This window comes from Mustela erminea, chromosome 19 (assembly GCF_009829155.1).
Source record: "Mustela erminea isolate mMusErm1 chromosome 19, mMusErm1.Pri, whole genome shotgun sequence".
In the NCBI taxonomy this organism is placed as follows: domain Eukaryota; kingdom Metazoa; phylum Chordata; class Mammalia; order Carnivora; family Mustelidae; genus Mustela; species Mustela erminea.
In genome coordinates, this window is record NC_045632.1 from 7,267,949 (window position 1) to 7,280,860 (window position 12,912).

At 40.2% G+C, this 12,912-nt stretch overlaps 1 pseudogene; it reads left to right on the plus strand.

The window, feature by feature from the left end:
• Positions 1 to 207: 207 nt before the first annotated feature.
• Positions 208 to 5,954, plus strand: LOC116580051 (annotated as a pseudogene).
• The last annotated feature ends 6,958 nt before the right edge of the window (positions 5,955 to 12,912 follow it).

Genomic DNA, 12,912 nt, shown 5'->3' on the forward strand with positions numbered 1-12,912 from the left:
TCCACAGAAATGAGAAATCCACACTTACTTGGAGGGCATCATAATCTCTTTGGGGAATGCATAAGAAATTAAAATTAGAGACACATAAATTGCTCAGAATACCTTAGCATGGATCTGTTGAACACTCACTTTATCAAATTGTTACTTAGACTTTTCTCATTTTGTGTGAAGAGCTTTCCCATGGCCTTTTGGTGAAATGTGTTTTCATTTCAGGAACTGTTGACCTTCAGGGATGTGGCCATCCAATTCTCTCAGGAGGAGTGGGAGTGCCTGGACCCTGCCCAGAGGGCCTTGTACAGGGACATGATGGTGGAGAACTACTGGAACCTAGTCTCCCTGGGTGAGGAAAATGTCCCTCCAGAAGTGGGGGGCCTCCCTTGGGTATTTTTGCATTTTCCCTTGTTTGTCTTTTGGGACACCCTCCCCTGCTTGACTAGATTGAAGCCCTATTGACTCAGAAATAAAAAGCCTCATAATGTGGCATCTGGATTTCTACTTTTCTCTTTCTTCAGGGGTTGTTCTAGAGTTTAAGAATGCATAAAACTAGATGGCAAACTTTTAAAATCTCTAGTTTCCTGTTTTCTTCCCCTGTGCTTTTGGCTCAGTAGTTTGGAAAATAGCTGTAAATCTGCATGTTATACTGTTTCCTACACACGTAGGAGGCAAGCAGTGGAGGAATTTGTGAAGCATTTGTTCTAGATCCATCTGTGATATCCTCTCTCAGCTGAACAAAGAGCTGGGATCCTGGAAAAGCCATAGCACCTCATGTTCATGTTCTTTTCTTCTTATAAACGGGAATTTCTGTTTTTGACCTGAATATTATGTCCTTTTGGGAACAAGGGAAAGAGCCCTAGACTGTGGAGGGCCGAGAGCAAATAGCATAAAACCAAACAGGTGGGAACGTGTGATGAGTGGGAACGCAGAAGGGCAGAGCAGAGGCCGCAGCATTAATAGTGTCTGAGAAACTCCGCACTAGGACAGTTCTGTGGGAAAACAAAGGCTTCTTAGCTCTTGGAGGAACTTTTTCTCCTTGTTCATATATTACTCAGTCTTTGGTGGTGCAATCGGTTAAGCATCTGACTCTTGCTTTCAGCTCAGGTCATGACCTCACAAGCCCCACATTGGGCCCCGTGCTCAGCGAGTCTGCTTGTGATTCTCCCTCTCCCACTGCCTCTCTCCCAGCTCTCTCTGGTGCACACTCTCTCAAAATAAACAAAATCTTTTAGAAAATACAAATTAGTGAAGTTAGATGGTACACTCCAAAGTTACTTCTGTTTAATAGAAGATAACAACTTTGTCATGTTTATTATGAGCTACCCCTTTGCATTATATTCTGTATGTTTTCATTTTGCAGTTCTCAACAGTTTTATTTTTGATCTCAATAAATTAAAAAGAAAAAGAATACACTCTGAGCTACATATATTTGGGAACAATGAACCGGATAACTAGAGGGCGCTGCGTAGGTAGGAGATTGCTCTGTTGCTTGTCTGTTACATAACTGCATGCAGGAAATCATAATTGTGACTTCTGACTTCTATCTCCAATCCCTGTATAATGTATTTTTCTCATCTGGTATTTTAGAAGTCAGTGGCCTCAACATAGTTTCCAGTTTTAATATTGTGGCTCTTTCTAGAATAAAAGTCTTTCTTTTTTAAAAATTATTTTATTTATTTATCTTAATAAATAAATATGAGTGGGGGAGTGGCACAGGCAAAGGGAGAGATTTGTAAGCAGACTCTGCACTGAGCATGGAGCCTCAGGGCTCAATCCCACAACCTGAGATCATGACCTGAACCGAAACCAAGAGTCGGATGCTTAACCAACTGAGCCACCCAGGTGCCCTGTTTTTGTTTTTGTTTTTGTTTTTTTCATTCTAGAGGGGAAATATTTAAAGCTCCATAGACTATAATTTTCTATAATATGGTTGCTTACTATTTATTTCTGGTGTTATCAAGGGTTACTAAAATATTTTATTAATTTTTATTGTGATTTACAGATGTTTTATGCACTATAGCTGACATATGCCACTGGTTAATGTTGTAAAATGCCTATATTTCATGGGTACAGATAATTTTATAACAAGTATTTATAAAATTTCATTTTGTAAACATTGTTTTATTAAAATTTTCATTTTCTGGGGCACCTGGCTGGCTCAGTAAGTTAAGTGTCTGCCTTGAGGTCAGGTCATGATCGTCATGATCTCAGGGATCAAGCTGTCATTGGGCTCTCTGCTTAGTAGGGAGTCTCCTTCTCCCTTTCACTCTCCCTCTGTGTTCTTTCTCAAATAAATAAATCTTTAAAAAAATTCTTAATTTTCTCAATGCTATATTTGTTTTGCAATTCTGGGTTGCCATTTATTTAGATTATTCATTAGATGAGCTTGTTTTAGATTACTTACCATTGTAATATGCTATATATTCTTCAGCATTTATTTATATACAAGTATATAGAAAATTATATATAATATTTTTTTCTCAGTTATAAGACATATATTTACTGCCAACTAGTATGTGCTTTGGGGTCATGGTGGAAAAATGCACTATCTTACAGCAAGTGGTGGGGAGGATGTGGAGAAAAATGAACCTTCTTGCACTGTTGGTGGGAATATGCTCTGGTGCAGCCACTCTGGGAAAGCATATGGAGGTTCCTCAAAAAGTCAAAAATAGAACTACTAAGATCCATCAAGTACATTACTGGATGTTTATACAAAAATTACAAAACACTAATTCAAAGGGATAGCTGTACCCCTCTGTTGATAGCAGCATTATTTACAATAGCCAAATTATGGCAGTGGCCCACGTGTCTGTCGATAGATGAATGGATGAAGAAGATATACATATAGTGGAATACTATTCAGCCACAAAAAGAATGAAGTCTTGCCATTTGCAACAGCATGGATGGAGCTGGAGAATGTGATGCTAAATGAAATCAGTCTGCCAGAGAAAGACAAATACCATATGATTTCACTCATATGCAGAATTTAAGAAACAAGGCAAACAAGCAAAGGGGGAAAAAGAGGAAAAGAGACAGACAAGAAACAGACTCTTAACTATAGAGAACAAACTGATGGTTACCAGAGGGGCGTTGAGGGGGTGCTGGGTTTAACAGGTGATGAGGATTAAGGAGGGTACTTGTAAGGAGCACAGGGTGGTGGATGGAATGGTTGAGTCACCATATTGTACACTGAAGCTGTATAACACTGTATGTTAACTACACTGGAATTAAAAAAGAAAGAAAAATACCCTTTTTAAAATTAATTAATTAATTAATTAATTAATTTTTAAAAAAGATTTTATTTGTTCATTTGACAGACAGAGATCACAAGTAGGCAGAGAGGCAGGCAGAGAGAGAAGGGAAGCCGGCTCCCTGCTGAGCAGAGAGCCCAATGCGGGGCTCGATCCCAGGACCCTAAGGTAGAGGCTTAACACACTGAGCCACCCAGGTGCCGCAAAAATACCCTTTCTTTGAGAGCTAACATAATTTTGTATGTACAGCATGAGTGTTTTTGTCATTGGATGTTTGAAACTAGGCTCTCCTAAAATTAATTTGTCTTACAGTTGAGCACTCTTTCTTTAGCAAAAAGAAAAAAAATCCTTTTCCTTTAGTCTTCCGAAAATTTTGAAGATTGTGGGAAGTTTTATAACTGTTCAGTAGAAGTATTACTTTTGTTGTAATACTGTGTTTTTAACATGTAACGTTTATTTGTGAGTTGTAATTAATAGGATACCTATGGCTCTTTGCATCTTATAGATGTCTCTCCTACACATGTGATCAAGAAATTACAATTAAAGGAGAACAATAATACAGGAGAATTATTCCAAACAGTGATGTTGGAAAGGGATGAAGGCCATGAAATCAAAGATTTTTACTTCAGGGAAATCCAAGAAAATATGCATGACTTTAAGTGGCAGTGGAGAGATGAGAACATAAATTACAAAGAAATGTCTGTGATCCATAAACACAGTCTAACTAATAGACGAGATCAGCATGGTAGAAGTGATGCAGGAAACAAGCATGTTATAAGTAGGCTTGGATTAAGTTTTTGGGGTGAACTACACATGTTTCAAACTGAAGGGAAAACTATGAATGTAATGAAGTTGAGAAGTCTGTCACCAATGGTTCCTCAGCTACACTATCTCAGATAATTCCTCCTGTGGTCCGGCATTGCTAAGAAACATGGGAGAGATTTTATTTACCCTTCGACACAGGCACAAGAGCAGAAAGCACATAGGGAGAAACCCTACAGATGTCATGACTGTGGCAAAACCTTTAATCAGGGCTCACACCTCACTAGACATCAGATAATCCATACAGGAGAGAAACCATATAAATGCAATGTATGTGGGAAAGTCTTCAGTCAAAATTCACACCTGGAAAGTCATCAGAGAATCCATACTGGAGAAAAACCTTACAAATGTAATGAATGTGACAAAGCCTTTAGTCAAAACTCACACCTTGCAAATCAGTGGAGAGAAACCTTACAAACATACTGAGTGTGGCAAAGCCTTTAGTGTGCGCTCAAGCCTGACAGACCATCAGGTAAATCATAATGGAGAGAAACCTTACCGATGTAATGAATGTATCAAGGGTTTTTGCCAAAGTTTGAAGCTGGTAAAACATCACAGTATTCATAGTGGAGAAAGACCACACAAATGTAATGGGTGTGGTAAAGCTTTTACCCAGAATTCAAGCGTGGTTGACTATCAAAAAAGTCATACTGAGTCATTGCCATACAATGTAATGTGTGCAGCAAAGCTTTCGTTGTGCGTTCAAGCCTGATAAGCCATCAGATTATCCACACTGGAGAGAAACCTCATAAATGTAATGAATGTGGCAAGGCTTTTATCAAGGCTTCACACCTTAGGCATCATGAGAGAAGTCATACTGGAAAGAAACCATACAAATGTACTGAATGTGGCAAGGCCTTTAGACAATGGTCTAACATCATGATCTGCCAAAGAATTTCATGCTGGAGAGAAACCTTTCAAATGCCACGAGTGTGGCAAAGTCCTTACTCAGGGCTCACACCTCACTAGACATCAGATAATCCATACAGCAGAGAAACCACATAAATGTGATATATATGGGAAGGTCTTCAGTCAAAATTCACACCTAGCAAGACATTGGAGAATCCATACTGGGGAGAAACCGTATAAATGTAGTGAATGTGGTAAAGCCTTTGGTGTGCAGTCAAGCCCAACTTACCGTCAGGTAATCCATACTGGAGAGAAACCTCACTGATGTAGTGAATGTGGCATGACCTTTACCAGGCATTCACACCTTAGGCATCATGGAAGAAATCATACTGGAGAGAAACCATATGCATGTGCTGAATGTGGCAAGACCTTTCGACAGTGGTCTGACATCAGGATTCATTCTGGACATTCATTCAACCTTTCAAATGCAATGAGTGTGGCAAAGCTTTTACTCAGGGCTAACACCTCAGTACACATCAGATAATCCATACAGAAAAGAATGTAATGTATGTGGCAAAGTTTTCAGTCAAAATTCACGCCTAGCACTTCATCAGAGTATCCATACTGGAAAGAAACCTTACAAATTGTAAAGAGTGTGGCAAGGTCTTCAGTCAAAATTCACACCTTGTAAATCTCTGGAGAATCCATACAGGTGTGAGACCTTACAAATGTAATGAGTGTGGCAAGGGTTTTAGGAGGGGTTCACACCTTAGTCTTCATGAAAGAATTCATACTGGAGAAAAACCGTACGAATGTATTGAATGTGGCAAGGCTTTCAGACAATGGTCTGACCTCAGGATTCACCAAAGAATCCATTCTGGAGAGAAAACTTACAAATGCCCTGTGTGTTGCAAAGCTTTCACTGGAGGGTCACACCTTACCAGTCATCAGATAATCCATACTAGAGAGAACCTTGCAAATGTACTGAACATGGCAAGGCTTTTAGGTATTGCTTTAAACTCAGGGTTCACCGAATAGTTCATATTTACAAGTGTAACAAGTGTGACAAAGTTTTAAATTAGTACTCTTCACTAGATATGAGTTAATACCCGGTAGAGAAACCACACAAAGGTAGCATGTGTGGCAAGGATTTTACCCAAAGATCAAAAATTTGGGGAATATACTAGAGCAATACATTATGAATGCAACGAGTGCGGCAGAGCCCTTACCATGAGTTCCAGATACTTTGCAACAACAGAGTCCATGTTGAAGGGCAACCATGTAAGTGTGGCGGAGCTCTTATCTGGGCCTCACAATGAAGTCAGAGTCTACATCTGTCAGAGAAACCACACAAAAATAATGTGTATGCTAAGGCTTTTGCCCCAGCGTCAAAACTGTGGAACATCAGAGAATTTATATTGGAGAGCTAACTTATAAATGTGAAGAATGTCATCATCAAATTTCATCAAATGTTCAGACTTCTGAAGTAATGAGAGAATTTGTCCAGGGGAAACTACAACAAATATGCCAAATGCAGAAATGCCTTTAAGGAACTGTGTGTCCTCAGGATTCACCAGTGAAGTCGTACCGGGGAGAAGTCTTACAAATCCGATACATGTTTTGACCAGTTGACATACCCATGCCAGAGAATCCAAGAATAAGTGGAATAATTAAGTCTTTAGTTCTCTGCAATTAACCTGAAATGTTACTGCAGAATAATTATGTCAAAAAATGTTAAAATTCCTGTATCATGGAAACAAGGACGAATGGAAGTAGCTCATTATTTTCTGTATATAAGATACTTACTTGTTGAAAATGCTGCATTACTATTTATGAGTTTCAACCTGAAGTTTGAAATCTCTTGATTTTAAACCTTCCTTGTAGGCCCTTCCTGATGGTCTCTGAGGAGGACTCATAATATGAAGGGACCTGCTTCACTGGGTGTTTATTTGACATTTATTTGACAGAACCCTCCATCCCGATCCATGATGGGATCAAAGAACGGTTTGGGGATTATATGTTCCCACGTTACACTAGAGTTATTCTCTGCATACTCTGCCCCAGGATATTTATGTGGCAGTGAGGAAAAGGCATAGCAATGCAAGTTCAACGCTCTGATTCCCTAAAACCTGCCTTCCCACTCATGAATATTCACCGTATGATTATATATCTTCATGTATGATGTGCCCAAATAAAACCCATGATATACACCTCAATTTAAATAAAGTGAAAATAGGAAGATAGTAAGCATGAAAAATCCAGAAATAAAATAAGTTCAGAAATTGGGCTAAAAATAATCTATTTTGAGCTTGGAGCACCCATGAAAAAATTTAGGATGAACAGTGTATAATGGGAACAATTGTTTGATAGAGAAACTAGAAATTTCATGTATACACCCCCCAGTACACTTCTTGTTGATGTGCACTTGTGGCCACCCAGTGGAACAGGTGGAACCCTAACCAAAGTTGGCTTTGGCTATCAAGACTAGTGATGCCGTGCTCTAAAAGCATTATGAGAACATGTGTTACCTGATGAAGATTTCACAGTAGACTGCCAAGGTGATCCAAGAATGACTTGGGAGAACAGGAAACGGTGACCTGTTTGGTGTATTAACTGTGGTTACTGGGTGGGATGGGGATTGGGTGAAGGTGCCTGCTGTGGTTTGACCTTCCAGCTGGCATCAAAGGAGGGAGCACCCAGGCTTTTATCACCTTGCCCAAATGGGCAGAAGAGAGGGTGTAGTGAGCTTTAAAAGTGTCAGTAGTCGGGGTGCCTGGATGACTCAGTTGGTTGAGCTACCCCCTTCAGCTCAGGTCATGATTCTGGAATCCCAGGATCAAGTCCCATGTTGGACTCCCTGCTCAGTGGGGAGTCTGCTTCTCCCTCTGATCCTCCCCACTCATGCTGTCTCTCTCAAATAAAATCCTAAAAACAAAAAAGTGTCAGTAGTCAACCATTGTAGTAAAACACTGAATATTTACTCTTGAAATTCCTGATTTCTTGGTTGGGAAAGACAAGATTTTCTTCATGCTAATAATTTATTACATTCTCTTTCCTCCTTTACACATAGGTTCCATTATATGATACAGTTGTTGAAAATGCTTATAAAATACTATTTAGATAAATTGCCTTAAGGTATTTTACATAGGTTTAATGCAAGTTGTTTGGAAATGTTTATTAGATAATAAATATTACTAGAAGCAAATTTCCAAATGATTTTAAAAGTTCAACTTTGAATTAGGGTCTTAAGTAATATGTTACATGATCCCTTTTCAATTGTAGTAAAATGTGTTTTTAGATTTTATTTATTTGACAGAACAAGCAGGGGGGACAGGGAGACAGTAGGCAGAGGGAGAGGGAAAAGAAGATTTCCCACTGAGCCAGGAGCCCTCTGTGGGGCTTGATCCCAAGGGATTGTGACCTGAGCCTAAGGCAGACCTTAAGTGAGTGAGCCACCCAGGTAACCTCCCCCCATTTTTAAAAATACAATTTTCCTTCCACACATTGTGACCCAGGTTATATGTTTAGTTTACATTTTTTCCATTTTGCAAGGGATACACAAATCAGTGGGATGCTTTGTGACTTTTGTGACATGAAAATGAATGTAAGGCAGGGACAGGAAGAAAGTGGGTACAAAATATGAAGAGTTCTTTCAGGTCTTAAATAACTTGAAAGGCCAGATGGTTAAGTGAAATCTCTTACTGAGGGTTGGCCATGGTCAGGTGCTTGAAAATCAAGTGTGTGGAGGTTAACAAACACACGGTGAAGTAAATGAAAATATAATGATGTAAGACAGTCACTGAGATTCCAACTGTAGTTTCTGACAAGGGGATAATCCGCATTACCAAATGCCCTGGGTCCCTCTGCCATTTCCCAGTGACCGGTATCTTTCAGATCCAGGGGACCCTGCCCTGGAACATCTCTTCGTATTCTACTTTTTCTTCCTTGAGCAATTCTGCATGTACTACTGTATTTTTTATTTCAGTTTCAAGGTATAAACTGCTAGTATACAGAAATGCCAAAGATGTTTGCATGCTTTCGTATTCAACACCTTGCAAATTTTAGTTTTTCTACACATTTTTGTACATTCCTTTGGATTTTCTACATATACAACTTCAGACATGTTCCTGTTGATGTTGTGACAAATTACCACGACCTGAACAACTTAAACTGACAAGTTTATTCTCTTACAGTTCCGGAGGCCTGTTCTACATTATGGAACCAGAGCACTGTGCTCCTTCTAGATATTGCAGGTCAGAATTTCTGTCCTTACCTTCCCACATCCGGAATGCTGACATCCTCTGCCTCTTGGTCCCCTTCCTCCATCTTCAGAAGCCGGCAGACTAGCATCTTAGGGCTTGTTCAGCTCTGCCCCTTGGTTTCCATCACTTCACCGACTTCTGCGTGGCTAACTCTACCTGCATTCTTCTTATACGGACCCTCGGGACCATTCTGCGGTTACCAGACCATCCCGGAAAATCTCCCATCTCACGATCTTCACCAGAGCACATCTGCATCTCCCTTACAACGTTTATGGTTACCCTCCCATGTTACAGGCATGAGGACACGCCCTTCCTTTAGGGTGGGGGTGTTATTCAGCCTACCACAACCATGATGGCTTCTGCAAATGGACACAATATTTTATCCTCCTTTTCTCCATCACTTTTGTTTATTCCTCTTCCCTTGCTTCACTGGCTTGAACTTCTAGTAACATGTCAAATATCGATGGTGAGAGTAGACATCCTTGCCTTGTTCCCAGTCTCTGCAGGCAAAGCCTTCAGTCTTTCACCATGAAGTATGATGTGTGCTCTAAGTTTTTTGTAGGAGTTCTTTATTGAGTGGAGGAAATGTCCTTCTGTTCCTAGTTTTCTGAAAGCTTATATTGTAAATGGATATTGAATTTTGTCAAATGCTTTTTCGGTATCAGTTGACAGGATCTGTGATTTTTCTTCTCCAGCCTGTTAACAGACATGGTGGGTTACACTGACTGGAATTTGAAACTGCCCTCTGTCCCTCAAACCAGTTTGGTCATGGTGTACAATCCCCTGTATTGTTGATTTCTATGGCTAATATTTTGCTAAGAATTTCTGCATCTTCATTTGGGATTTAGTTGGTAGTTATCTTTTGTTCCCCCTTAATGTTTTTGTGTAGTTTTGGTATCGTGCTAATACCGGCCTTGGAAATTTAGTTGGGAAAAGTATTGACTTCCCTTCTATTTTCTGAAAGAAATTGTGTTAAATTTGTTGATTATCTGTAAGTTTGATAGAATTGTCTATTGTGTTGCTGTTGTGACTTGGTTGTATTAACATTTGTTTAGTAGAGCCCTCGATGTGAGATGGTGAGCCATGGTTCAGTAACAGATTATAAGGGAAAGTGAATTGAGTTAAGTTTGCTACTCACAGATCTGGGGGAGCTTTTCTGTACACCTGTAGGGGTCATGTGAGGAGGTTATGGCAGCACGCAGAAAGCGACCTTAGGCCAGGACCTAGGCCACATGCCTTTATTAGTGTCCCTCAGTGGAATGCTTTGGGGTTCTGGGGTAAGACCACATTGGTCAATTCAAACCAAACACAGCAGGGTTTTGGTAAGCTTTTGGGGGTGGGAAGGAGTCTTATCTACAGGGGCCAAAGGGAAGTCCCTAGGAGGTGCAGGAGAATGGTTATCATAGGGATGGCTGGAAGAGTTTATCTGGAACCAACGATTGCCCGTGACTCTGTGGGCTGTTATCTAGGGCATGTGCTCAAGGGAGGAGCTAGTGTCAGTTCAAGGTCCCTACAGGCCACCTGGCCCCACAAAATGGATAACGAGGCAGCAATATTAACTAAACTCTCACCACTCACTGTGCCTGCAGGTTTATTTTATTATTATTATTTTTTAAATCCCTGTAATGCAACAATTTCTTTTGTATTTATTTATTTGACAGAGAGAGAGATCACAAGTAGGCAGAGAGTCAGGCAGAGAGAGGGGGGGAGGCAGGCTCCCCACTGAGCAGAGAGCCCGATGCGAGGCTCAATCCTAGGACCCCAAGACCATGACCTGAGCTGAAGGCAGAGGCTTAACCCACTGAGCCAACCAGGTGCCCCTGCAGGTTTATTTTTTGGGAGGGTATTCTGAGATTACACATTTGCTTTGCAATTGCAGTTCAAAGTATTCCTATTACCTATTTTGCATGGGTTATTTGTGGTGTATGTGCAGAGTAATTGTTGCATTTCAGCTAAGTTTTCAAGTATATGTGTGTAGAGTTTTGTATTTGTCCCTTACTAATCCTTTTGATGTCTGCAGGCTCCCTGTTTAATTTGCTACAAGTAATTTATGTTTTATTTTCTTTGGTAGCTTTGATAGTGAATTGTGGATTTTATTGATTTTTTTTTTTTTTTTTTTTTTTTTTTTTTTTTTTTTTAGTGAGTCAGCTCTTAATTTCTCTGTTGTTTTCCTGTTTTCAGTTTTACTTATTTTTGTTCTTGCCTTTATTATTTCCTTCCTTCTGCTTGGTTTGTGTTTATTTTTTTCCGCTCTGATTTCTTAACTGCAATTTAGATTATTCATGGATTATTTTCCCCCTTTTCTAGTGTAAACATTGAGTACTATCAATTTCCCTCTCAGTGCTGCTTTAGTTACACCTCACAGATTATGACATGTTGTATATTCATTTTCTTTCAGCCTGTGTATTTCTCTTGAGTCTTCCTCTTTGACCTGTGGATTATTGGAAGGTAAGTTGTTTATAGTGTCTAAGTGTTCGGAAATTTTCCTGTTAGCTTTCTGGTTTTGATTTGTAGTTGGATTCCATTGTGGTCAGTGAACACAGTCAATGATACCATTCTTCTAATTTTGTGGAAGGGGGTTTTATGACCCAGAATATGATCTGTCCTGGCATGTGTTCCTCAAAACAATGTGTCATCTCCTATGTCTGGCTGGTGTTGCCAAAAAGCTGATGAGATCCTGTGACTTGGGGTGTGTGTGTGAATTTCATCAGTGTCCTGCTGATTTGCTATCATCACTCTAGCAGTTCTTGAGAGACACGTACTGAAGTCTCGGGCTGTAACTGTGACTGCGTCTGTTTCTCTTGTCAGTTTCTGTGAGTTGCTGCATCACATATTTTGCAGCTGTTGTTTGGTGCATATGCACTCAAGATTGCTAAGTCACCTTGATTGAACTTTTACCACCATGTATTGTCCCCCTTTTTATTTAGTAACTTTATTTTCTCTGAAATCTATCTGGTATTAATATGACATGTCTGCTTTCTTTTGATTGGTGTTTACGTGGTATAAGTAGTATTGTTCAGTTGACAGTGGATCAGATAATGCTCCAATGCATGAAGCTGTACTGTGCACTGGAAGATATTTAGCAGCACCGCTGGACTGTACCCACTAGATACCAGTAGAACCACCACAATGATGACATAAATGTCTCTAGATCTTGGCAAATGTTTCCTTTGCAAATGTTATCACGCCTGCATATAACCTCCACCAGTTCAGAGATCAGGAAAGCAAAAGATAGGAACATGCTGCTTCGTTCTCAGCGGCATTTAACACAGTAGTACAGTAGAGACCTGACATCAGAAATGAACAAGCTGACTGGCAAGCAGGATTTAAGGATGTAACTGCGCCTCATCTCCAGTTGGTAAAACTTACCATTAAGAAATACTGGGGGTGGGCGCCTGGATGGCTCAGTGGATTAAGCCACTGCCTTCAGCTCAGGTCATGATCTCAGGGTCCTGGGATCGAGTCCCGCATGGGGCTCTCTTCTTAGCAGGGAGCCTGCTTCCCCCTCTCTCTCTGCCTGCCTCTCTGTCTACTTGTGATCTCTCTCTGTCAAATAAATAAATAAAATCTTAAAAAAGAAAAAGAAAAAGAAAAAGAAAAAGAAATACTTGGGGTGCCTGGGTGGCTCAGTGGGTTGGTTAAAGCCTCTTCCTTCACTCAGGTCATGACGCCAGGGTCCTGGGATCAAGCCCCACATCAAGATCTCTGCTCAGCGGGGAGCCTGCTTCCCTTCC